Genomic DNA, 22,908 nt, shown 5'->3' with positions numbered 1-22,908 from the left:
AGAATGATCCATGAGCACTTGAAAAAAAGATGTATCCTGCTGTTGTGGGATGTAATGTCCTATAAATGTCTGTTAAGTGTAGCTCATTTATAGTAATATTCAGATTCTCTATTTCTTTATTGATCCTCTGTCTAGATGTTATGTCCATTGTTGAGAGTGGTGAATTGAAGTCTCCAACTATTATGGTATATGTGTCTGTTTCCCTTTTCAGTCTTTGCAGTGTATTCCTCACATATTTTGGGGCATTCTGGTTCGGTGCGTAAATATTTATGATTGTTATGTCTTCTTGTTTAATTGTTCCTTTTATTAGTAGATAGTGTCCTTCTTTGTCTCTTTTAACTATTTTACATTTGAAGTCTAATTTGTTGGATATTATTATAGCCACTCCTGCTCTTTTCTGGTTTTTATTTGCATGAAATATCTTTTCCCAACCTTTCACTTTCAACCTATGTTTATCTTTGGGTTTAAGATGTGTTTCCTGTGGACAGCATATAGAAGGATCCTGTTTTTTAATCCTTCTGCCAGTCTATGTCTTTTGATTGGGGAATTCAGTCCATTAACATTTAGAGTTATTACTGTTTGGATAATATTTTCCTCTACCATTTTGCCTTTTGTATTATATATATCATATCTGACTTTCCTTCTTTCTACACTCTTCTCCATACCTCTCTCTTCTGTCTTTTTGTATCTGACTCTAGTGCTCCCTTTAGTATTTCTTGCAGAGCTGGTCTCTTGGTCACAAATTCTCTCAGTGACTTTTTGTCTGAGCGTGTTTTAATTTCTCCCTCATTTTTGAAGGACAATTTTGCTGGATATAGGAGTCTTGGTTGGCAGTTTTTCTGATTTAGTAACTTAAATATATCATCCCACTGTCTTCTAGCTTCCATGGTTTCTGCTGAGAAATCTACACATAGTCTTATTGGGTTTCCCTTGTATGTGATGGATTGCTTCTCTCTCGCTGCTTTCAAGATTCTCTCTTTCTCTTTGACCTCTGACATTCTAACTAGTAAGTGTCTTGGAGAATGCATATTTGGGTCTAATCTCTTTGGGGTGCGCTGCACTTCTTGGATCTGTAATTTTAGGTCTTTCGTAAGAGTTGGGAAATTTTCAGTGATAATTTCTTCCATTAGTTTTTCTCCTCCTTTTACCTTCTCTTCTCCTTTCGGACACCCACAGCACGTATATTTGTGCGGTTCATATTGTCCTTGAGTTCCCTGATACTGTGTTCAAATTTTTCCATTCTTTTCCGGATAGTTTCTGTTTCTTTTTGGAATTCAGATGTTCCATCCTCCAAATCACTAATTCTATCTTCTGTCTCTTTAAATCTATCATTATAGGTATCCATTGTTTTTTCCATCTTTTCTACTTTATTCTTCACTTCCATAAGCTCTGTGATTTGTTTTTTCAGTTTTTCTATTTCTTCTTTTTGTTCAGCCCATGTCTTCTTCATGTCCTCCCTCAATTTATTGATTTGGTTTTTGAAAAGGTTTTCCATTTCTGTTCGTATATTCAGCATTAGTTGTTTCAGCTCCTGTATCTCATTTGAACTTTTGGTTTGTTCCTTTGACTAGGCCATATTTTCAATTTTCTGAGCGTGATCCGTTATCTTCTGCTGGCGTCTGGGCATTTAGTCAGATTTCCCTGGGTGTTGGACCCCAGAGGTTGAAAGATTTTTCTGTGAAATCTCTGGGTTCTGTTTTTCTTATCCTGCCCAGTAGGTGGCACTTGTGGCACACGTTTGTCTACGGGTTCCACCAGTAAAAGTTGCTGTGGGTTCTTTAACTTTGGAAAACTCTTGCCGTGGGGGAGGTTCGGCAGCCGAAGCGGCTTGGAAGAGTGCCAGCCGGCCCGGGGGTCCAAACGCGGGGAGGGTCGCTGGCCGCTGCAGCCCGGGAGAGCGCCCGACCGAATTTCCTAGTTGGCCCGGGGTGCTAAGTGTGGCGGGAGGGCGCCAGCTGCCGCAGCCCGGGAGAGTGCACTGTTCCCAGCTGGACCGGGGAGTCACTTGTTTGAAAGGGACCCCCCGATCACCGTTCTCCGCGTCTGCGTATTTCCGACCCAACTCTCTCAGTTGGTCCGGGGGGCCTCGCGTGGTGGTGGCGCCAGCCGCCGTGGCCCGAGGGGACCGCCTGCCCAATTCTGCCAGCTGACCTGGGAAGGAGGAAGGGAGGGACTCCTGCGGCTTGCTGTCCCACCCGGGAAAGCCTGCGCCCCTCCGCGATCTCACCGGAGCTGGTTCTCCCAAACAGTCAGCCGTTCCAGGATGGGGTATACCGTCCCTTTGATCTCCGTCGTGGCTCCGGGAGCTGCTCTGTATCGTCTCCACTCCCCCAGTAGCTGCTCTGGAGGAGGAAAGGTGAGGGTGGCAAGACTGTCGACGCCGGTTGCGGAGGAGCCGGTGAAGGCGCAAGAGGGCACGGTGGTGGTTGGAGAGCCGCTGGAGCAGGAGGAGAAAGGGAAGGATAAGATGGTGGATGGAGCGCCGCCGGAGCAGAAGGGGGAAGAGGGAGAGGAGGGCAAGCTGGCTGGCAGGGCGTGAGCGCCGCGCTGGGCCGTCAGACAAAGAGGGAGAGGAGGGCGGGCTGGCTGGCGGGGCGTGAGCGCCGCGCCGGGTCGGCGAACAAAGAGGGAGAGGAGGGCGGGCTGGCTGGTGGGGCGTGAGCGCTGCGCTGGCAGACAAAGAGCGAGAGGACCGTGGGCTGGCTGGCGGGGCGTGAGCGCCGCGCCGGGCCGGCGGACCCTCAGCTTACATTTAACATCTTTTTCCATCCTTTCGGTTTCACCTTTTTTGTATCCTTGAGTCCAAGATGCGTCTCTTTTAAGCATCATATAGGTAGATCATATTTCTTAATCATTTCTTCCAATTTGTATCTTTTAATTGGAAAGTTTAGTCCATTAACATTCAGTGTCATTTGTGTAAAGGCATCTCTTGAATCCACCATCTTATCCTTGGATTTTGTTGGTGTCTGTACATTCTTTTCCTTCTTTCTGTTTTTATCTTTTAAGCTAAGCTTACTGATACTCTTCAATTTTGTGCCTTCCTCCAGATCTCTCTCTCCTGTCCTTTTTTTTTTTTTTCAGTAGACAGAACTGCCTTTAGTATTTTTTGTAGGATTGGTCTGTGTTGGCAAATTCTCTCAGAATTTATTTGTCTGTGAAAATTTTAATCTCTCCCTCACTTTTGAAGGACAATTTGGCTGGGTACAGAATTCTTGGCTGGAAGTCTTTATCTTTCAGGATCTTGAATATATCATACCACTGCCTTCTTGCTTCCATTGTGCCTGTTGAGTATTCTGAACTCAATGTTATGTGGTTTCCCTTGTATGTAGTAGATTGGTTTTCTCTTGCTGCTTTCAGGATTTTCTGTTTCTCTTCAACATTTGACAGATTGATTAACATGTGTTTTGGAGTAGGCCTGTTTGGTTCTATTCTTTTTGATGTTTGGTGGGCTTCTTTGATTTGCATATCTATGTCTTTTATAAGGGTTGGGAAGTTTTCCCGATTATATCCTCAACTAATCTTCTGCTCCCCTTTGAAATACCGATGAATCTTATATTTGCACACTTTGTTTTGTCCATCATTTCCTTGAGATCCAATTCAAAATTTTCCATAGTTTTTGCCATTTGCTCATTTGTGTGTTTGAAATCAGTTGCCCTGCCCTCTAGTTCATTTATTCTTTTTTTCTGCCTCCTCACACCTTGTGTTTTGTGCCTCTAGTATATTTTTGTTTTTGTCTAGAGCGTCTTTAATCTCTATGATATCTGCTATTTTTCTGTTTATTCTTTTAAATTCTTCTTTATGATCTTTTAGTGTCTTCTTAATTCTTTATGCCATTAGCAAACCCACTGACTTTGCTTACTAGAGTTATATGAATATCTTTGATTAGTTGTCCCAAAGTCTGTGTCTCCTCCAGTGTTTTAATTGGGTAATTAGGTTGGACTATATCTGTATCTTCATATGCTTTGTGATTTTTTTGTTGCCTTGGAGGTATTAATGATCTTAATAGAGTTAATTTGGAAGTTGATTTATTCCAGTAATCTGAAGTTTTGTATTTGTGGGACAGGTATGTGGCAGGATGCAGGACGTGGGGCGGGGCACAGTGATGCAGTGATGGGCTGTGGCACAGGGATAGACATGGGTCGGGGGCACCGTGCTGATGCCCAGGATCGTGGATTCTGGGGTTGCGGGAGGGCAGTGTGCAGTTTGGGCAGGCCTTGGAACACAGGAGCGGGGTGCACATGGGAGACACAGAGGATGGGTGTGGTGGGAGGCACATCAGTGGAGGCTGTGCACCTGCACAGGGGCTGGCGTGCAGACAGGTCATGGGTGGGTGCATGGAGCCAGGGGTCATGATTATCAGGTTGCGGAGTTTGGGGTACAGAGTTCGATGTGCAGGGCTGGTGTGTTCTTGCAGAGAGGAGGGTGTCCAGAGGGACTGGGATGTGGATGTGCATGTGTGCAGGGCTGAGGTACTGATTGCAGGGATTAGAGGGCATGGGTCAGGGGCCAGGGTGTGTATATGCATGCATGGGGGAGGACAGGACAGGGGTTTTGTGGCATAATGTACATGTGATCACTTGTCAGGTAAGGTGGCGGGGTGCCTGTGTCAGGGAGTGGTGCAAGGGTATGCTTGTGTCCAGGGCGGGTGGTGGCTGGGGCCTGGTTGTATGCCTGTACAGGACAGGAAGGGGCAGAGTATAGGGGTGGAGGGGTCAGGTCACAGATGCGTGGGTGTTGGGGCAGGTATGTGGGTGTATGTTTCTTGGCGGGCGAGGCTCTGGTTTACCAGTCAGCAAAGCTGGGGATGGGGTAAGGGGTGCATGTGTGTACGAGGTGGGTGTGCAGGATTCAGGTTCCAAGGGGTCTGGGTACAAATGCATGGGTGATGGGGTGGGCATGACGTGGGTATGCACATGCACAGATCTGTGGGGTGGTGGTACCCTAGTGTGCGAATGCGCACAGCTAGGGGTGTGGGACGAGGATGTGAGACTATGTGAGTTGATGGTGGCATGGATGCTCATACAAGTACCTACAAGAGGCAGGGCCGGGGAGGAAGGGGCTGGGCGTGGGGTGAAAGTGCGCTATACAGAAGAGGTAAGGTGGGGCTGGTGTGTGTATGCCGATTGGGGGTTGGGGCAGGGATGTACAGGTGGGGGTGTTGGGGTGGGGGTTCTTGGAGCACCATTTAGTGGGGCTTGGGTGCATGGGGTGCGGTGGGGGGCAAAGGTGGGGTTCAGGGCATGGGACTGGGGGTGTTACGGGTTGCAGTTTGCAGGGCTTGAATGGTACGCATGTGTGAGGTACATTCAAGGAACGAAGCTTTGCTTACTTCCTAGTCCCTGTCTCCTTATCTGTGCACCCCTGATGGCTTTGGGCCTCCATTTGAAAAGGGGTGAGTTAGGCTGTATGCACTAGGTGGATGGTCTTTGGTTCTCTCTACATCTCAGTCCCTCAGCTTTTGGAACCAGAGCCTCCTTTTGTGGTGTAGAAGATCCTCGCAGGTCACTTACACCCTGAAATCACTGTCCCAGTCATTTTTCTGTCACTTCTCTAGCTGTTCCTTAGAGGAGGGGTGAACTTGACCTATCTTATTCCACTATCTTACTGCAAGTTTTCCCGTTTGTGTTGTTTTTAGCCATTAAGATTTTGGTAATTTGTTAGAACAGCAATAGGGAATTTAATACAACAGGTTTATTGTAGCCATTTGAGTCCTCGGGAAAGTGTTTTCAAAACAATTACTCCCTTCCCTCAAGTATTAAGACCTGTACAAAACCGATAGAACTGGTGCTAAAAGGAGTGAGTTTGAACCTTGCCAAGTGGTCTTTCCTCTCATTTTTGCAGCATCTTGGAGGCACCTCTGAATTTCTGGAGCTTCTTACTTTAATAATAAAATTAGTAACTTGGGCAGGTGAATCAAGACAGTATGCAGAATACTATTAAAGTTGGAGAAGACTGCAAGTGTGAAGACCATCTTGAAGATGGTAGAGTAATTTAGTTACATTTGGTAAGGATAATCACAGAACGGAATTTTTCATTAAGGGAAATGGTAGTAATTTAACAGGGTACTGGTTTGAAAAGTGAGGGGCTCTGTACAAGATTTTGGTTTCAAATAATGAATTTGAAGTTATAGTGGACCTTTCCTTTCTTCCCAGAACCTTTGGGATTACTCTAAAAACTTATTGATACTGGAAAATTGGTGCTAAAGAGGATGATGATTTTAAATTAACCAAGCAAGAAAAAGGAGAAATTTTGCACCTGCTCTAAAATCCCTAAGGTGTTAGGGGGAAGGAAAGGACAAAATAAACAGCTTATTTAAATAGCATTTCTGGAGGCCAGAAGCTGTAGTCCTAAGAACAACAAGGAGTTTTCCTAGGAGAGAACTAGGAGTCTTTCTAGTTTGGGAGAATGAGCATTGTACTTAAAGAAATTTTATATATCTTGTTCTCACTAGGAAAGAAAGACTACCCTTTATATTCAGTGTAAGTAAGCACATACGGTTTCCACTCTAGGCTGAACAGTTGTGTTTAGAGAAGTTCCGGTAAGGTAGTTGAATTAAAAAATTGCTAAAAATTGCTATCTTTGAAAATATTTTTGCTCCTCCCAAACAGACATATTTCCCACCCCTAATACACATTAAAATAAAACAAATACCCCTATAGACTCATAAGGCTATCTTTCTGGCAATTACCACTTTTCATTGGTTTTCAGTATATTTTATTTTTAGTACAGTAGTGAAGTGTTTGGTTTATTTAGTATCATTTATTATTGCTTTATTCCAAAATTGTTTTCTGTTAAGTGGGTGACGTTACAAATTAATTGTATTCTTTAGTGCCTTTTTATAAACTTTTGGTTTTCCTTGTATTCCTACATCGCTGAGAATATGCTTTTACCCCAGTCAGTGTTTTTTGATGGTCTTTTCCTTATTCAATTTGAAATGTCTCTAGCAAGAAAAAGTAACCTTTACTAATGCTTATCTCTGGCATTTGTCTTTCATTTTCCCTGTGCATTTACTCCTTTGTGGACTTCTAATTTTAGCCTGCCTATGAAATTTAAGGAGTTTTTCAGTGATTTTATTTTATCCTTTTCCAGCTGTGCTAATCATAGATGTCTAGAGGGCAGAAATATGGCATAAAGAAAGATCATGTGCTGTAGTTAGCAAGCTCCTATTCAGATTTGTCACCAATAGAGGAGGCCACTTAAGATGGGTAAAGCATAAATGTTTGAATATATAATGGCTTTCCTGGGCAGAAGCTTGAAGGTGGCTAAATTGATAGTTCTTTTAGTCATGGTAGGCCATCCATTTCTCCTTCTCTGTGATCAGGATGGGCAGCCTCCTGGGTACAGAAAAGCAGGTGACAACTGTTTAAAATTTGGCCAAGTTACTTAAATAAAACATACTCAAATACTTAGAAGTTAAACAAACAAAAAAAAGGGAGTTCTTACAAGATATAGAAAAAGTCATAACCAAGGGATTGTAGATGATTTGCTGATATCTGTTAAATTCTCAGTTCATTTTATTGTCTAAGCACTCGTCCTTCATTCCCTGATTGTCCTGAATATATCCTTTCTAGTTTTTAGGATTGTATCAGTCTATGTTCAATCAGGAGAAAAAAACACACTGTAATTTAAATAGGGCAAGTTTAGTGTAAAGTATCAACTATAACAGGGAATTGGTTAGTAAGAAGTAAAGAAAACTCTTTAAAAATACAGAATTAGCAGATACAAAGAATAGTCTCTATTCTAAGGGCTAAGATTATGTGCCCAAGGATCAGTCCACCCAGGCCTGAAAGCCAGACTTTGTGGGGAGAGTGCAGCTGTGGCTTACTGGATAGCAGAGAAGTGGCCTCCTGAAGAAACTTTGAAAAATCTGGTCTCTGGAACTTGCTGGAAATCTGCCCTCTGAATGCCAAAGAAAGACCTTCATGGAAGGTATTTCACCCAAGGCAGTAGTTTCTGTTTGCTAAAGCTACCAGAATGCTGTATACCAGAAATGGGTTGGCTTTTACCAAGGGGATATACTACATTACAAATTTACAGTTCTAAGGCCATGAACATGTCCAAAGTCAGACATCAAGAGGAAGATACTTTCTCTGAGGGAAGGCTGCTGGTATCTTGGGCTCCTCTGTCTCATGGAAAGGCACATAGAGATGTCTGCTGGTCCTTATCTCTAAAATGTCTTTGGTTGTTTCTCTCTTAGCTTCTCTGAGGGCTGCTCAAAATGACTCTACCTCTTATCCTCGTAGAGCACTCCAGCAAGGGGATGAAGATCTACCTTGACTGGGATGGGTCACATTTCCATACCACCTAAGCAAAAGGTCCCTTCCACAATAGGTCTGCACCTACAGGAAAGGATTAAAAGAACATAGGCTTTTCTGGTATACATAACAGGTTCAAACCAGCACAACAGTCTACGAAACCCAAGAGAGGAAGCTGGGGAATCTGCAGGCTGACATGGCTGTGCAGGAACCTGGTAGTGGAGAAGCCTTTTGTCCTGCTGTAAGAGCCTGCTTTTCCAGTATACTGGTGTCTCTCTGGCACCACCTACTGATGCACTGGGTCATCACAACACTACTCATCTGTTGGAATTAATATAGGAAATATAACTTTTTTATTTGTACCTGTGACATTTAATCTCTGGTGGAATAAGGACAACATATTCTGTTGCTCTATACTTTACTTTTTTTTATATTTATATTGACAAATCTTCACACACCAGAGTCCATGCATTGTGTACAATCAGCAGCTCACAATTTCATCACCTAGTTGTTTTCATCATCGTGATCATTTTTAGAACATTTGCATCACTTCAGAAAAAAGAATTCAATCTCTTTACTTGCGGTTGTTTGTTGAGGTCTTCTATATCTTTCAATTCAGTAGAGGTTCTTCGTGTGTTTCTAGGAAATTGTCCATTTCATTTAAGTTGTCTAGTTTGTTTGCATGCAGTTATTATAGTTATATCTTAGGATCTTTTTTTTATTTCTTGGCAGTGTGTGGTAATGCCCCCCTCTCATTTCTGATTTTATTGGCACCTTCTTTCTTTTTGTCTTCATCAGTTTACCTATGGGTTAGTCAATTTTATTCATCTTCTCAAAGAAACAACTTTATGCTTCTTTGATCCTCTCTATTTTTTAATTCTTCATTTTAATAATTTCTGTTCTAATCTTTGTTATTTCTTTCTTTCTGTTTGCTTTATGGTTAGTTTTCTGTTTTTTCTTCAGTTTCTCCAGTTGTTCATTTAGGTCATTGGTTTTAGTTCTTTTTTTCCTTTTTAATGTAGGTGTTTTGGGGGTATAAATTTCCCCTAGTAATGCCTTTGCTGTATCCTATAAGTTTTGATATGTTGTACTTTTGATTTGTCTCAAGATATTTACTGTTTTCTCTTGCAGTTTCTTCCTTCACACACTGATTGTATAAGAGCGTGTTATTTAACCTCCATATATTTGTATTTTTCTCCAGTTCTCTGTTTATTATTGATTTCCAGCCTCATTCCATTATGATCAGAAAAAGTCTTTTGTATAATTTCTATCTTTTTAAATTTATTAAGTTCTGTATTTTGCCTCAGTTTATGGCCTATCCTGGAGAATGTTCCCTGAACACTTGAGAAGAATGTATATCCTACTGTTTTGTGGTGTGGTATTCTTTGTTAGGTCTAGTTCATTTATCATATTATGTAAGTACTCATTCTTTATTGGTCCTCTGCTTAGATGTTCTCACTGTTGATGAGAGTGGTGTGTGGTAGTCTCCCATTATTGTAGAGAGGTCTATTACTCCCTTCAGTTTTGCCATTGTTTGCCTCATATACTTTAAGACAGCTTGATTTGGTGCAGAAATAATTATGATTGTTATTTTCTTCTTGATGAATTGCCCCTTTTATTAATATGTAGTGTTCTTATTCTTATCACAGTTTTGCATTTAAAGTCTGTTGTTTCTGATGTTAGTATAGCTACCCCAGCTTTTTATTTCAGCTACTGCTTGTATGGAATATCTTTTTTTCAGCCTTTCACTTTCAACCTATTTGTATATTTGGGTTTAAAATGAATCTCTTGTAGACAGCATATAGCTGGAATATATATTTTTCATCCATTCTGCCAACCTGTGTCTTTTGATTGGGGAGCTTAATCTGTTTACATTCAGAGTTATTACTGTAAATGCAGTGTTTACTTCAACCATTTTATCTTTTGGCTCTTATTTGTCAGATCTATTATTTTTCTATTTATTCTTTCAGGTATCTTTAATAGTACTCTTCATTTTGTACCCTCCTCCAGGCCCCTTTCTCCTCTCTTTTCTTTTCAGTGAGTAGAACTCCCTTTAGTAATTATTGTAGGGCTGGTCTTTTGTTCACAGTCTCTCTCAGCTTCTGTTTATCTGTATTTTAAACTCTCTGTTTTGAAGGACAGCTTTGCTGAATAGAGGATTCTTTGCTGACAGTTTTTTTCTCTTTCAGTATCTTAAATATATTGTACCACTGCTTTCTTGCCTCCATTGATGAGAAATTAGTACTTAGTCTTATTTGGCTTTCCTGAATCACAAAAATCACTCAAGTCTAGCTTGGTTCTAAGCAATGGACTTAAATACTGAGGTTTTTTTTGTGTGTGTATCTGATAATTGATGCCTCGGACACCGTGTTGGCAATCTCTGTGTAGTCGTCTTGTTACTCCCCATGGTATTCATTGGAGTATTCTGCCTGATCATCACTATCATTGATTTCCAAACCATTTACTCCTGTTCTTTGGCTTCTATTATGAATGATGGGTTCTGTTAGAGCAGCACAGTATCTGGGATCATATGCTTGCCACCTAAGCCCATACACATTCAGCCCTTTCTGGGAAGCAACTTTGTTGGGATTCCCTCTGTAGAGAATTTGTTGAGATGTCCATAGGTTGTAGTGTCAGCTTCTGATCATAGAGGTCTCATCTGGTACCTGGTGCTCACATTCTGCTTGGCTGGCTCCTTTGTTTGTGCCCATCTGTAAACTAATTATGGTCTAGTCAAAAAGTTTGTCAGTTTGCCTTTTGGGATCATAAAGATGCCTTCTAGTCCCATAGGCTGTCACACCTTCCTGGCTGGCATATTTGTTGGTTCCTGTCATGGTCAAGTTCATATGTCAGCTTGGCCAGGTGGTGGTACCTGTTTGTCTGGTTGAGCAAATGCTGGCCTGTCTTTTGCTATGAGGACATTTCATAGAATTAAATCATGATCACATGAACTGCATCCCCAGCTGATTCCAAATGTAATCAGCCGAGGGGAGTGCCTTCTTTAATGAGTGATGCTTAATCTAATCACTGGAAGCCTTTTAAGGAGAATTCAGAAAAGACAGGTTCTCTTCCTGCTTCAGCCAGCTAGCCTCTCCTGTGGAGTTTGTCCAGACCCTCCATCGGAATCATCAGCTTCACAGCCTGCCCTACAGATTTTGGACTGTGCATTCCCACGGTTATGTGAGACAGTTTTATATTTATGAATATTTCCTATTGATTCTGTTTCTCTAGAGAACCCTAACTAATATAACTTGGTACCAGAAGTGGTTCTTAAGAAACAGAATCATAAAAATGGGTTTTTATGAATGGTTTTCTACTCTGACTGGACTCAAACACACTAGGACTCTGATTCCCATAATCAGAATGGCATTGCAGTCCATGGAGTGAGTTGGTAAAAGAGAGTCAAAATATCACCATTCAATTCTTCTTATGCTTTGCTTGTACGAAGCCAGGCTCCGGGGAATAATGTTTTTGACACCTTTATGGAGTTTTGTGGAAATATGAAATATAGAGATATTGGCTGGTTGTTGTTAGATATACTGTATACATTAATGAGTGAAAGGGATGAGCTTAAGCCTTCAAACGAGAAGCTTAAGCACCATCTGACAGATGTAGACGTTTCTGTGAGTGTCGTGAAGGAAAATCTTATTTCCTGTAGCCATAGACCTGAGATCTCTGAAAATCAGACTCAGAATCTTATTGTTAGAGTAGCAGCTTTACAATGTAAATTGAAATCTCAATCTTGCAGGTGGCAAGATGTCGGTGGCAAGGTTGAAACTCTAGGTCATGTTAGTCTTCTCTAGATAACCCTATAATAGTCTGCCCTGAGGACATAGCTGCCCCACCTCCAGCCTGCCTTGAGGAGTTGGCCACCCAACCTCCACCTCAAGGAATTAGCCCTAGAGTAGTTAATCTAGTTTCACCGGATGAAACTGCAAATGAATGCTCTGAAGCAAATGGCTTGGAAGAGACTTTTAATTCCTTTCATGACCCACCCTTATCACCCCTCATTTCTTCCAGACCTGTATAACTAGACTAAAGTCCCAGCAGACCCCTAAAGGTGAGGTACAAAGTATCTCACATGAGGAGGTACATTATACTCCAAAAGAACTGTTTGAGTTTTCCAATTTATATAGACAGAAATCAGGGGAATATGCGTGGTAATGGATTTTAAGGGTGTGGGATAACAGTGGGAGGAATCTAAGGCTGGATCAGGCTGAATTTATTGATATGGGTCCACTAAGCAGAGAATCTACATTCAGTGTTATAGCTCAAGGGGTTAGAAAAGGCATTAACAGTTTGTTTGTATGGTTGGCTGAAACATGGATCAAAAGGAGGCTGACATTACTTGAGGTTGAAATGCCAGAACTGCCCTGCTATTATGTAGACAAGGGGATCCAGAGGCTTAGAGAGATTGGAATGTTAGAGTAGATTTATCATGTCTGCTCTTACACCCCAGGAATGTCCAGAGTATGCACCTTTTACCACAACAGTGAGAAATAAATTTGTAAGACTAGCGCCACCATCCCTGAATAGCTCTGTAGTTGCACTTCTCTGTAGGTCAGATATTACTGTGGAAACTGCTGTCACTGAGCTGGAATCCTTAAACACAGTGGGGATGACCAGATCCCGAGTTGACAGAAGTCAGGTGGCAGCACTTAATCGCCAAAGAAAGGGTGGATGTGGCTATTATAATAGACAGCAAATGCAAAACAGGAGTCAAAATAATCTGATTCACAGAGATTTGTGGCATTGGTTAGTAAGTCATGGGGTACCTAGAAATATAATAGATGGGCAGTCTACTAAATTCTTGTTTGAGCTATATAAACAAAAGAGTCTTTTACTGAAAGTTCTATCCAGAGCATTTGGACACAAAAACGAGTAACCAAATTTATTTGGAAGTGCTGGGTACCCCAAAAAGCTAAAAATATCTTGAGAAAGAAAAATGAAGTGGGAGATCTCACTCTACCTGATTTTAAAGCATATTTCAAAGCTACGGTGGCCAAAACGGCATAGTACGGGCATAAGGATAGATATACTGACCAATGGAATCGAATTGAGTATTCAGAAATGGACCCTCTCATCTGTGGACAGTTGATCTTTGATAAGGTCATCCAGCCAACCCACTGGGCACAGAACAGCCCCTTCAATAAATGATGTTTGGAGAACTGGACATCCATATGCAAAAGAATGAAAGAGAATCCATATCTCACACCTTATGCAAAAATTAACTCAAAATGCATCAAAAAGCTAAACCTTAGAGTGAAGACCATAAAACTTTTAGAAGAAAATATAGGGAAATATCTTATAAATCTTGTAATAAGAGGTGGTTTCCTAGCCTTATGCCCAAAGCACAAGCATTGAAAAAATAAATAGATAAATGGAAATTCCTTAACAATAAATCAACACTTTTCTCACATCAAAGAACTCTGTCAGCAAAGTAAAAAGGCAGCCTATGCAATTGGGAGACAATATTTGGAAACCGCGTATCAGATAAGGGTTTAGTATCCAGAACATATAAAGAGATTCTTCAACTCAGTAATGAAAATGTAAACATAACCCAGCTTAGAAATGAGCAAGACATGAGCAGAAACTTCTCAGAAAAGGAAATACAAGTGGCTAAAAGGCACATGAAAAGGTGCTTGACTTCACTGGCTATTAGGGAAATGCAAATCAAAACCATGATGAGCTATCATCTGACACCCACTACAATGTCCATTATAAAAAAAAAAAAATAGTGCTGGAGAGGATGTGGTGAAAGAGGCACACCTATTCACTGTTGGTGGGAATGTAAAATGGTACAACTGCTATGGAAGGCAGTTTAGTGGTTCCCGAGGAAGCTAGTATAAATTTGCCATATGGTTCAATCCTATAACTACCTATGTATTCAGAGGAACTGAAGGCAAGGGCACAAATGGACATTTGAACACCAATGTTTATAGCAGTGTTATTTATGATTGCCAAGAGACAGAAACAGCCCAAATGTCCATTAACAGATGAGTGGCTAAATAATGTGTGGTATAGACGTATGATGGAATATTACACCGCTGTAAGACATAATAAAGTCATGAAGCATGTAACAACATGGATGAATCTTGAGGATGTTATACTGAGTGAAATTAGCCAGAAACAAAAGGACAAATACTGTTGGTCTCACTAACATGAACTAACATTAATGAGTGAACTTTGAGAGTTAAGTTAAAAACACAGGTTATCAGGAGATAGAAATAGGGTAGAGATTGGGCATTTGGTGCTGAAAGAATACACATGTGCAACAGGACTGATTATAAAAATTCAGAAATGGATAACACAATACTGTGTGAATTGTAGCACAATAATATAAGTAAACTGAATGAGCTGAACATGAGTATGATTGAGGGAGAAGACTATGGGCACATATAAAATCAGAAGGAAAGATAGAGGATAAAGACTGAGATGGTATAATTTAGAAATGCCCAGAGTGTACAATCATGGTGATTAAATGTACAAATAAAAAAATGCTTTTGCATGAGGGAGATCAAATGCATGTCAGTATTGCAGGGTGTTGAAAATAGATGATACACGATAAAAAGTACAATCAGTGTAAGCTAGGGCCTGTAGTCAACAGTGATACTGTAATATGCTTCCCATGAATGTAACAAAGGCCTTTTGCCCAAACTAAATGTCATCAGGTGGGGAACAAGGGGAGTGGTATGGATTCTTTGTGGAAGAAAAGGAAATGTAGATAATGGTATTGGCAGCATGTCTGTACATTTAGGTTGGATTTTATGATGTGTGAATAAAACTAATTAAAATGAATAGAGAGAAACAGTACTAGAGATAATGCAGAGAAAGTGATGTACCTGTTCACTGTCAGTAGGAAAACTGATAGGTGTAGTCCCTTGGAAGGCAGTGTGGTGATTCCACAGGAGGCTATGGGTGGGTTTGCCGTATGACCCTGCAACCCCATTGCTCAGTATATACCTGGAGGAATTGAGTGTGGGGACAGGAATGGACATTTGCACTTTGGTATTTATGGGGATGATATTCCAGATCCACAATGGATGGGGGTGGCCTAAGGATACAAAGGTTGAGGAATGGAAGGGGGAACTATAGTGTATAAATACAGTGGACTGCTGAGTGTGGCTCCAAGAAGGAATGAGGTTTTGAGGCATGCAGATAACTGTTATGAACCTTAAAGATTGTATGTTGAATGAAATGTAGGAACAAAAAGACAAATATTATCATGCCTGAATCATATGGAGTAACTATAATATAAAAACTCAGTGAACTGAAGTCAAATACATGGGTTATCAGGTTGGAGCCTAATGTAAAGGGTCTTGGATTGTAAGCTCTTACAGCAGTGACATACATTCAGGAGTTGTAGTTGTTATTTCTACGTTCTGAGTTACTGAGCTGTTTGTTTATAATCTGGTTGTTCCTGGAAAAATTGGGTACTTGTGTGACACCTGAGACTCAAGAGTTAGGGCTCTGAAGCTATTAAAGTCAGGAGTTCCTGCTACAGAAACTGAGTTGAAAAAGTGATCAGACTTCAAGTAGACATATGAGTGAAACTGACCTGGATAGGACTAAGGTAAATCAGAATACAGGGTAAAGGATGATAGTGACCATATTTTAAAACTTCAACTTCTTTGTGAGACCGAAGGGAGAGATGCTTGGTGGTGCAAAGTTTATATTTTGTGTAGTACATTTCCAGTTTTAACTTGTGTGGTCAGTTTAATTGAATACTATAACTACATGGAATCTTGAATAGGGTTTGAGGTTTTGTTGGTTTGTACAGGTTAGTGTGATGCCCCAGTATATCCCAGAGTAATTTGGGCAGTGCAAGGTCCTCTTGGGGTACTGGGGAGAAAGAAGGAGATATTCAGTATCCCTGTTTGGAGAATTTCTGATTACTCTCAGAAGTAGTGAGGACAAGCAAATCAATAGGCCACACTCCCGATTTTGGAGTTCACTGTTATGAAACTTACTCCTGCAAAGCATAAGCTAAGCCTAATTAAATTATGCCTAAGAGTCACCCCCAGAGAACTTTTATTTCTCAAATGTAGTTTCTCTCTCTAAGCCAACTCAGGTGAACCAGTACCCTCCCAGCTATGTGGGATATGCCTCCCAGAAGTGTAAATCTCCCTGGCAACATGTGACAGAAATCTCAGGTTGAACCTGGCATCAAGGGATTGAGAAAGTCTTCTTGATGAAAAGGGGGAAGAGAGAAATGAGACAAAATAATGTTTCGGTGGCTGAGAGATTTCAAACAGACTCGAGAGATTTTCCTGGAAATTCTCTCGTATTCTCATGCATTATACAGTTATCTCTTTTTAGTTTACGGTATATTGGAGTGCCTGGAGGGCAGTACCTGGAACTGTTGAGCTGTGTTCAGTAGCCTTGATTCTTGAAGATGATTGTATAAAGATGCTACTTTTAAAATTGTGATTGTCTATGAAAACCTTGAATCTGATACTCTTTTTTTATCTAGGGTATGTACAGATAAGTAAAAAAATATGGATAAAAAATAAATAATAGGGGGACAAAGGGTAAAATAAATTTAGTAGATGGTAATACTAGTAGTCAATGCAGGGAGGTGTAAGGGGTATGGTATGTCTGAGTTTTTTTCTTTTTTCTTTTTATTTCTTTTTCTGGACTGATGCAAATATTCTAGAAAATGATCATGGTGATGAATATACAACTATTTAATGATATTATGAGCCATTGATTGTATACCATGTATGGAATGTTTGTGTGAATATTTAAAAAAATATTTTTTAAAAAAGAACGGATTAAAAGTACCTGCTGAGCACACCACGTTAGGACAATGAAGTTTTCTTCATCTGTCTTGCAAAAAGAAAAAAATAAATCCTCGATTTGTTTAGTCTCCCCATACTAAACAAAAAAGAAAAAAGAATTGCTAAAAAGGGCAAGAAAAGAAAAGACATCAGAAGCAACACTGGAATAGTGGAATTGAGAATGTAACTGAAAAGGCTGCATTTGTGAATATAGGTGTTTTAAAATGTGGAAAATATCAAAATGTATAACATGGATGCTTCTTAGAAAATTTTCTTTTATTATAACTATAAATGTATTATTTATATAAACATATTAATAATATATTATTGTTATTTGTAGTAATGAATTGGAAGGATGAGGAAGGAGGCAATTTGCATTTTTTTGACTTTGTTGCCTGATAAGAAAAAGTTTTCAGAGTTCAAGGGAATATAGAAGAAAAAAATACCTTAACTTTGCTTTAGGCAGTGGGTACATTCAGATTTGAAAGTGGAAAGAAGGAATTCATTCAGCCACAGGGTTTTATAATTAGTTGGCAATTATTTATTAAGTGTGAAGCTATCACAGTGAGGAATATATTAAATATAATAAGTATTATTTTTGGCCTCAGGGAGATTACAGAATGGATAGAAAAGACATGGAAACAAAACTACAAAAGACAGTTAATTTTTGCTGCGTTAATTTTCGCTAAGTTATGTAACAAGTCCTCTGTTAGAGGGAAAAAAGGTTAGAAAGGGTAAAAGTGAGGGAGTGATTTGGAATTTCAACTATCAGAGAGAGGTTCTGTACTTGATTATTATCTGAATAGTTCTTCCAGAGCTCTGTGGCAGAAACTACTGAATTGAATTGTCCCTTTTTCACATTAACTCTTTTTTTTTCCATCAACTTATGTGTGAATGTATTTTCTTTTCACTTTTAAAGACACTGCTCCTTGGTTTTTCTTCTCTTTGAAGATGAAAATTTACATTTTCATTCTTTGGTTTATGTTTTAAGGAATTACTAAGTAGTAATTTCATTGTATTTCAGAAATAGCAGTTTTTTATTTTCCCTTTTTGGTCTTATGTGCTTAAATATGAAAGTTTAGAAATACCCTTTTTTTTGGTCGTAGATGTGAAGGATAGCTGCATTTATTGGACATCTATATGTTAGAAATTTTACATGGTGTGTAATTTAATCTTAAATTTGTGTTGTATAAAAAAGGGGTTATTATTTCATTTTATAGATAAGGAAACTGAAGATCAGTTGTTAAATAATTTGCCTGAAGTTGCACAGATAATGAATGATGACACAGGAATGTTTTTCTCCCACTGTTCTCTTTTTCCTTTGCAGCTGATAGTATTAAAAGGAAGGGAAAAAGCGGAAAAATAGATTGAGGGAGGGTGGAAGACATCTGAATTGAATACCCCTTTAGCTAAGAGTAAATGAAAAGTTTATTTTTGAGTATGGGTCGGGAACCTCTGTGCAAATTGTTCTATAATGGAGGGTTTCATAGCTTGGCAGACTGCATTTGTGTTGTGGCTCAGCTACTCAAGAGCTCTGGGCTCCTTTGGTGATCTTTTAGAACTTTGATCTCTTTAGTAGTAAAATGAGGTTAGTACCTTTCATAGGGGTATGGTGAGGAATTAGAGCCCATTCCCTGCCATGTGGTGGGTACATGGGAAATTGTACCTCCGTATTAACAGACAGATTTAAGTAGATGCTCTTAGCAGCTTTTGGCTAGTGAGTAGTGAACCTTTTCTAAATTAATTTTTAATTTTTTTTTTTAATATTACAAGAAAGAAACATAAAATTCTTAACATATGATCATTCCATTCTACATATATAATCAATAATTCACAATATCATCACATAGTTGCTATTCATCATCATGATCATTTCTTAGAACATTTGCATCAATTCAGAAAAAGAAAAAACAACAGAAAAATAAAATGAAAACAGAAAAATAATTATACATACCATACCCCTGCCCCTCCCTTTCATTGATCACTAGCATTTCAAACTAAATTTATTTTAACATTTGTTCTCCCTATTATTTATTTTTAATCCATATGTTCTGCTCATCTGTAGCTGCTAAGGTTTTCTCAATCCCTTGATACTGAGTCTCAGCTCGTTCTAGGATTTCTGACCCACGTTGCCAGGAAGGTCCATACCCCTGGGAGTCATGTCCCACATAGACACGGGGAGGGTAGTGAGTTTGCTTGTTGTGTTGGCTGGAGAGAGAGGCCACATTTGAGCAGCAAAAGAGGCTGTCTTGGGGGTGACTCTTAGGCCTGATTTTAAGTAGGCTTGACCTATCCTTTGTGGGGTTAAGTTCCATATGAACAAGCCCCAAGTCTGGGGGCTCAGCCTATAGCTTTGGTTGTCCACACTGCTTGTGAGAATATCAAGAATGCAACTTGGGAAGGTTGAATTTTCCTCCGTTCTCACCATTCCCTGAAGGGGACTTTGCAAATACTTTTCCACTCACTGATCAGATCACTCTGGGATTCATCAGGGCATCACTCTGGACAAACCAACAAAATCTCATGTCCTACCCAAGGTTCCATGTACTTATGTTCAACCAACTATCTACCTAAGTTATATTAGGAAATGCACCAGTCAAAATATAAATTTTGTACCAAATAAACATTTTTTGCTTTAGTCTCACACATAAGTTGAAATTTTAAAATATTAATTATCATCTATTTTCAGCACCCTGCAGTAATGACATTCCTTTGTTCTTCCTCATGCAAACACATTTTTTAAATATGTACATTTAGTAACTATCATTATACACTCTAGGCATTCCTAGATTATACCATCTCAATCTTTATTGTCTTTCTTTGTGATTTCATTTATGTCCCCAGCCCTCCTCCCTCTATCATTCTCACATTCAGCTTCATTCAGTGTTTTAACATAATTGTATTACAGTTAGGTTGTTTTGTGCTGTCCGTTTCTGAGTTTTTATATTTAGTCCTTTTGCACAGTCTGTATCCCTTCAGCTCCAGTTACCCAATATCTTACCCTATTTCTATCTCCTGATGGTCTCTATTACCAACGAAATATTTCAAGTTTATTCACTAATGTCAGTTCATATCAGTGAAACCATACAGAATTTATCCTTTTGTTTTTGGCTAATCTCACTCAGCATAATGTCCTTAAGGTCCATCCATGTTGGTACATACTTCATAACTTTATTCTGTCTTACATCTGCATAATATTCCATCATATGTATATACCATGCATACATACATATAGTTTGTTTAGCCACCCATCTGTTGATGGACATTTTGGCTATTTCCATCTCTTGGTAAATGTAAATAATGCTGCTGTAAACATTGGTGTGCAAATGTCTGTTTGTGTCCTTGCCCTCATGTCCTTTGAGTGGAGACAACATATAAATGGGTCCTGTTTTTTAATCCATTCTGCCAGTCTAGGTCTTTTGATTGGGGAATTTAATCCATTAACATTTATTATTATTACTGCACTGGGTAGTACTTTCTTCTACCATTTTGCCTTTTGGATTTTATATGTCATATCTAATTTTCCTTCTTTTTACCTTTACTCATAGTCTTCCTTTCTACACTTTTCTCCACACCTCTCTTTTCTGCCTTTTCGTATCTGTCTCTAGTGCTCCCTTTAGTATTTCTTGCAGAGTTGGTCTCTTGGTCACAAATTCAGTGATTTTTTTTTTTTTTTGTCTGAAAATGTTTTAATGTCTCCTTCATTTTTGAAGGACAGTTTTGCTGGATATAGAATTCTTGGTTAGCAGTTTTTCTCTTTTAATAATTTAAATATATCACCCCACTGTCTTCTCGCCTCCCTGGTTTCTGCTGAGAAATCTGTATGTTGTTTAATGGGGCTTCCCTTGTATGTGATGGATTGTTTTTCTCTTGCTGCTTTCAAGATTCTCTCTTTTCCTTTGACCTCTGACATTCTGATTAGTAAATGTCTTGGCGTACTTCTGTTTGAATCTGTTCTCTTTGTGGTATGCTGCACGTCTTGGATCTGTAATTTTTTTTTTTTTTTTTTTTTTTTTTTTTTTTTTTTAAAGGAAAGACAGAGAAGGAAGGAAGGATAGAAGGAAGGAAGGAAGGAAGAAAGGGAAACATTTTTAAACATTTTCTTGTTTTATTGTATTCTGTTTCTCCGTTTTTGTTACATGGGCTGGGGCCGGGAATCGAACCGAGGTCCTCCGGCATAGCAGGCAAGCACTTTGCCCGCTGAGCCACCGCGGCCCGCCCTTGGATCTGTAATTTTAAGTCTTTCGTAAGAGTTGGGAAATTTTTAGTGATAATTTTCTCCGTTAGTTTTTCTCCTCCTTTTCCCCTCTCTTCTTCTTCTGGGACACCCACAACACATATATTCATGCGCTTCAGATTGTCATTCAATTCCCTGAGTCCCTGCTCATATTTTTCCATTTTTTCCCCTGTATTTTCTTTTTCTTGTCAGATTTCAGATGCTCCATCCTCCAGTTCACTAATCTGAACTTCTGCCTCTCAAAATCAACCATTGTAGGTTTCCATTGTTTTTTTTCATCTCTTCTACCGTGCCTTTCATTCCCATAAATTCTGTGATTTGTTTTTTCAGACTTTCGATTTCTTCTTTTTGTTCATTCCTTGCCTTCTTTATATCCTCCCTCAATTCATTGATTTGGTTTTTGATGAAGTTTTCCATGTCTGTTCATATATTCTGAATTAATTGTTTCAGCTCCTGTATCTCATTTGCATTGTTGGTTTGTTCCTTTGTCTGGGCCATATCTTCAATTTTCCTAGTGTGATTTGTTATTTTTTGCTGGCGTCTAGGCATTTAATACCTTATTAAGTAAATAATTAGTTTATTCTGGAGATTGCTTTCCCTTCTTTTACCTAGGGTTTTCTTGCTGGATGAATTTGTTGTCTATCTGTTCTTTGACATTCAGTTCAGCTTTTTCTGGACCTCTAGCTTAGGTTTTGTTTAACAGAGGAGAATTTTTCAGTTCTTGTTTTCTTATTTCTTGCCCTGCTTGTGTGGTACCTTTCCCCCCCACACATTTAGGAGGGTCTGCTTAGATATTATAGACCCCATCCAGATTTTCCCAGACCAAACTGGCTCCTATCAGGAGGAAAGAGTCACCTGCGTCGGTTTTTCCTGAGCATGAGACCCAGCAGGTTGAAAGACTTTCCTGTGAAGGCTCTGGACTCTGTTTTTCTTATCCTGCCCAGTATGTGGCGCTTGTCTGACTGCAGGTCCCACCAGCATAAGATGATGCGATACCTTTAACTTTGGCAGACTCTCCCTTCTGGGGATGTGGTGGAGACAGAGGAGAGGTTGTGTACTGGTTTTAATGGCTTCAAATTACCAAGCCCTGGTGTCTGAATTCCTTAAGGGAAGGATTCTAGCTGAGTTTGGCTTCACCCCTCCCCTGGGGAAGGCAAGGGCTCCAGACACGCCCTCAAACGAGCTTGCTTCTGCTTATGCCTGGGGCAATTTCGGCCTGAGAAGCCCTGCCGCTGTATCCAAAGGCAGTCAAGCCTTTGTAGAAACACAGCCACAAAAACCTCCGTTTCCTTTTTTTTTTTTCTTTTCTTTTTCCATCAGCCCTGCCCCCTTGGCACCAGGGCAAAAATGAGTGACCTCCGGTTTGACCAGGTTCCCCTGAGCTGGGGGCCTATTTTTAGTAGTCAGAATTTGTTAAGTAATTCCGCAATTGACGTTTGGTTTGGCTCAGCCTCTGCTGCTGGTAAAGTCTCTTTCCTTTCCCCTCTGGGAATCAGCTTGTGGGGGAGGGGTGCTGGCCACTGCGGCTTGGGGAACTCATGGTTCTGGGGGGGCTCACAGCCAGTCCAGCTGGTCCAGACTGGGGTCCGCTGTGTGTCTGGTCACTGACATGGTCCCAGGAACTGTTCTGTACTGT

General features: G+C 40.0%; 1 protein-coding gene and 1 pseudogene across 4 annotated transcripts in view; one reads left to right on the top strand and one right to left on the bottom strand.

Annotated features, from left to right (window-relative positions):
- The window catches only part of PCMTD1 (protein-L-isoaspartate (D-aspartate) O-methyltransferase domain containing 1), a 100,773-nt gene that overhangs the window by 17,446 nt on the left and 60,419 nt on the right, over positions 1-22,908 (top strand). The gene's annotated exons all lie outside the window — the stretch shown is intronic.
- Positions 10,494-11,089, bottom strand: LOC143686758 (calponin-3 pseudogene; annotated as a pseudogene).

The sequence above is a fragment of the Tamandua tetradactyla genome, chromosome 6, assembly GCF_023851605.1.
Source record: "Tamandua tetradactyla isolate mTamTet1 chromosome 6, mTamTet1.pri, whole genome shotgun sequence".
Classification (NCBI taxonomy): domain Eukaryota; kingdom Metazoa; phylum Chordata; class Mammalia; order Pilosa; family Myrmecophagidae; genus Tamandua; species Tamandua tetradactyla.
The sequence above is the reverse complement of the archived record's forward strand: the minus strand, read 5'-3'. Positions and strand labels throughout refer to the sequence as shown.